Source organism: Meriones unguiculatus, chromosome X, assembly GCF_030254825.1.
Source record: "Meriones unguiculatus strain TT.TT164.6M chromosome X, Bangor_MerUng_6.1, whole genome shotgun sequence".
Lineage (NCBI taxonomy): Eukaryota > Metazoa > Chordata > Mammalia > Rodentia > Muridae > Meriones > Meriones unguiculatus.
Genome location: NC_083369.1, coordinates 81,006,090 through 81,010,884, shown reverse-complemented (window position 1 = coordinate 81,010,884; position 4,795 = coordinate 81,006,090). Strand labels below are relative to the sequence as shown.

Genomic DNA, 4,795 nt, shown 5'->3' with positions numbered 1-4,795 from the left:
TAAAAGACATTCATTTAAAACTAGAGTCTGATTGTTCTATTTATTGCTGCCATTCCAGCACCTAAAGCAGTGCCTAGAACATAATATATGCTGAATATTCTCTTTCTAATCAACAGATGGGTGTTTGAATTAAATAAAAGCAAGAACCAATGACATTCTATTTAACTCATCAACAAGAATGTAAGGTAAAAAATGTTCTGATTCTAGAGCTGTCCTCAGAACAAAGAAAATAAATGCCCTCTGTCTAGTTGATCAAATTTGTCAACACCTTAGAGAACATGACTTCACATTACAATTAAAATGATTTCCTGAAGTGCAAAGCATATGGTGAAGAGTTAGGCTGGAACTTGATGGGGGTGGGAGGGAAAGGAAAATAGCTTTTTTATTTCCCCTCCTGCCTCATCACTGTGGAAATTTCCTCATATTTCCTCTCTTCTTGGGAACACTCAGATAAAAGTAGAGAGTATATCCTATAATATTCTTGGGGGAAAAACGACACTCATGTTACTACTAAGGGACAGGTGGCAATTGAGAAGAGCTAAAGGTCTGAATTAGGTAACATTTCCTGTTTCTCAGGAATATAGAATTGGCCGAATGTGTCTGTGTCTGGCTATGTTGTACATGCCAACAAAGCCGAAATGGACATCAGCAATTTGCTTCTATACGTTATAATGTAGGAAAATCTTGCTTTATGTAATGTGCATACATTTAAATTTTGAGTGCAAGTGAATTAGGTAAATTGAATCTTATTTTAATTTCAGGACAGGTGCTTGCCATGTAAAGGAACTTTAAGCAAATTTATTTTCAAGTAAAATTTTCTATATTGTTAGTTTTATGATTTCCTGAGTGTTGTACTAAAAATAAAACATAGTCTTCTATAACGTAGAGGAGAATTCTTGGAATTAAAATGATGTGGTTTTACAATATTTATTTTTCAAAACTTTCCTGATACCAAAGCTCAAATAAGGAAGACTCTGACTTTTTTTTTTTTTCAAATCACCGATACTCCAATCATCATCTCCTAGCATATTTCTTTTTTTTTCCTTCAAATTCCTGGTTTAATAAGGAATTATTTATTTTGAGAAAAAGATTTCAAACATCAGGCTGTTCACAAAAATATCCCATGGTATTAACTTTAGAAAACAAACATTAAGACTATTACACTATTTTCCTGTAAGAAGCATTTGACAAGCCAACTCCCATTCACAAAGATACATGGTTACATTCCTGTTGAACAGCCTCACTCATGTGAGGGAAAACACACACCTTTAATGCAAAGCTTCTCTCAGGGTTATAAGTCAATGAGACTCCTCTGCAGTTAGGGGAGCAACTGCTGAAATGACATGAATGGGAAGAACTGTACTCCCTGCATAACAAGAGATTATTTCAGAGACAATTGTTAAAGACATCTTTTAATTGTTAAGTCAAAGAGGTATCAAAATTAAAGCAAAATTTACAGGGTAAGACTTAAAAAAAAATACTAAATAGTGTCAAAGAAAGTGAAAACAGAACTAGGCACAGGGCAATTATGAATTAATTAACACAGGAAGGACTAGGAGAGGGAGAACAGTGAGAATGTGCTGAAGATACTAGGGGAGAGGATCTGGTGTTACTTTGATCTCTCACAAGCGCCCAGGTAAATAAATAACGGGGTAAGATTTCTAAACTCCGCTATGTACTTAAGAGACATCCTCCCCATTTGTGCTCTCTGTCATCCTCTCCTTCCTCAGGCTCTTTTTCCTCATCCTTGATCATCTCCAGCTGATCACCCCCCCAACCCCATCCTCCTCAGCAGAGTCAAGCGCACCTGCCTTAGACTCCATCTTTATATTAGTTTCATCCTTCTTCACAGAGGCGCTGCTCTGTTCTTCTTTACTCTTCAGACTTTTAGTTCTTCATCTCTACTGGGGATGAGGACAAATCTGCTTGTTTGCTTTGTTCTTTTTCAGTTATTTTCCAGGCTTTCCAGCAGAGAATCCACTTTTTGTTTTATCTGAGTCAGCTGCCTTTTAATGTCCTGAATGTCACCACCTTTCAACTTTCCAGACTTGGAAGAAGATCCCCGTTGCCCACTCTTTGAATTGAATCCACTTTTGCCCTTTTGTGAGGTGTTTCCCGACATACGTTGGCGTTTTTAAGGCACCACAGCTCGAGCAATAGGAGGAGGAGGAACACGTGCTGGGTAACTGTACATCCTGTTATACTAATCCGGTTGAAAGTCGAAGCCCAAGTCAAATGAGGAACTGAGTAGAGAGGACGGAAAAGGGTGTTCTGGTACTGACCCGTACATCTCCGCTGTAGATCGTTGCACACTTGCTTTTCCTAGATTCACTTTTGGCTCTGCAGACAGGTTAATATCTAAAACCTGGCCTGAAATCATTCTGCCATCCTCTCCAGCTACAGCAGCCCAGGCATTTCTCTCATTTACATACTGGACAAAGGCAAAGCTCTTATGCACAGAGCAACCCACAATTTTGCCATACTTTGAAAAGATGGCCTCCAATTCATACTTCTTGATAACAATAGTGTTCAGATTCCCAATGAATACACGGGGATTCATGGATAGAGGATCTGTCTTGTTGGTAACATTGCTAGCCATCTCCTTTGATGATAAAGTTTCTCACAAAGTTGAAAATGAAGCTGAAGATCAAAAAAAAAAATCTCACAAGAAGTAGAGAGAGAAGAGGCTACCTCTCTTACTTCGGGTCTGTGTCAAGATGCCGAGACTACAGCAAGCAGGGAGCACATGGCCGTTAGTTCTCCCTCTCTTCGCTGCATATTTCTGAAGTAACATCACATCACCCTCCCCACCCAAAATCACAATTTATTACTTTATTAAAGCCCCTGCTATACAATATAAGCTATAAATCTTATATATGTGAAAAAAATTAGTGTTAGTTGCTTTTTATGAAATGCCTGACCTCTACTCACTGTCATGTGCTATGTGCTCTAATATATTAGTTCATCCAATCTGAATACTTCTCCTTTGAGTTAGGCATTATTTATTTATTTATTTATTTGCTTTTTCAGGGCCACACAGCTCTAAGAAGTAGAGGTGAAATCAAGCTCAGGAAGTTGGTAAGTTATTTTTTTTCATGTGCCTCCAAATCATTCTTCCTCTCTGCCCCTCTTTGTGTGTTTGTGTGTTGGCATCCCAACTAATTTGTGTTTCCCCAAAGGAAAGGGAACAGATATATCAGTATGAACTCAGTGACTCCTCAGTTAGTAATGTACATGCACTACAACAAACACAAACTTTGGAAAGAGTTTTGTTTTTGTAAATCTCTGTCACCTGACCTTAGCTAAAACAGGGGAAGGAGTGATATTTACATACCTTATGAAATAATTATTTTCTGAATAGTAACCAAATGCTATGGTAGAGTTAACTTTATTATTTGAGATGAGATGAGCTCATATGTGCATTAGTACAGTTGTCTTTTTCTATCAAAACCAAGGTGGGATGATTAAGAGCAATAATTGCTCTGTTAGAGGTCAGACTCCCATATCTGAGATTAGTATTCAGTCATGTCCATCTTTTTGACACTGAGACATGACGTCACCAACTGCCCAAATATGCTAGTTACAAAACTAAATTTCCAAAAAAAATTTATAATATTTTCAAAAAATTTAAGATTTTGTGTTGGTCCATGGTCATAGCCATGTTGAAATATATAAAGCCCAAGGGCTATGGGTTTATTTGATTTTCAATCTCACCATGTGAGGTTGAGGTGAGGAAGCTCACAGCAATATATATTTCACAAGGCTATCAGGAAGATCGAATGAGATCAAGGATGATGCCTGACCTCTAATCACTGTTCAGTGATGTTATGTGTAATTGTTATTAGTCCCTAGCACAATTGCATATTTTATCCTGGCTCCCTGGAGATTTTTTTTTTTGAGAGCTTTGAGAGACTATTTTACCAAGTTGGAGAAAGCAGCACAGGCTTTTACCTTTTCAAATTGTCAGCATTTGTGTTTCTTTAGCCCTGGCAAGTCATGGCTTCCTGTTTTCAAAACAAAGAAAAATGTATTTTCGAGTGAGGAAACACCTTTAAAGGATTATAAAACTACTCAGAGGGCTTATTAGACAGAGCAGGTTTGTGGTGATAGAAGGGAAGCATTGTCAACTGCAAGAATTAGATTCCCTTGAATGGAAAATCAGGGCTGCACGTGGCAGACATTGCTAGGACAGTGAGAAAGGGACAGTAGGGAAGTGTGAAAAGTTTGACAAAGGGCTATGGAGCCCACATTGTGCCAGTCCAGAAACCACTTGCCAAATGAAAGCTTCAGTCACTCTCACCCACTGTCACACTGCCATAATGAATGCATTTTTTTATTAGCTTTCCTGATTACCTGTTATCTTTGCATTCAGCAGACGACAGAATGGTAGGGTCTGGGGCTTGGGGGTTAAGATTTTAGAGGAAAAAGGCTTGTGGGAGGCTTTCATTATCTTTTCAATTTTTTTCTCTCCTCACCTGCTCCTCAATATACAATGAGCTAACAGTGGCTTTTTCTTCTGACAACAACCAGGAGGCCAGAACCTTGTGCCCACCTCCATCAGTGCTGTTGTTGGGAAATATAAGCAGTGCAGGAGGGACAAGCAGCCACACAGAAGCTTCCAAGCACTCGACTCTGAGTTTTCGTAGCATTTTACTCACCCCCTCAACTGCAGGAGATGAATGTCTTTACATATATTGAAAAAGAAATTATGTTTTTGATTTCTGAGATACATTACAAGTATTTACCAAGAAACAAGAATTAGGTGCGGAAATCTGTTTTAGGCTCAGAAGGCAGT

General features: G+C 38.4%; 1 pseudogene; it reads right to left on the bottom strand.

The window, feature by feature from the left end:
• Positions 1 to 1,679: 1,679 nt before the first annotated feature.
• On the bottom strand, positions 1,680 to 2,599 carry LOC110539565 (heterogeneous nuclear ribonucleoproteins C1/C2-like; annotated as a pseudogene).
• Positions 2,600 to 4,795: the final 2,196 nt, after the last annotated feature.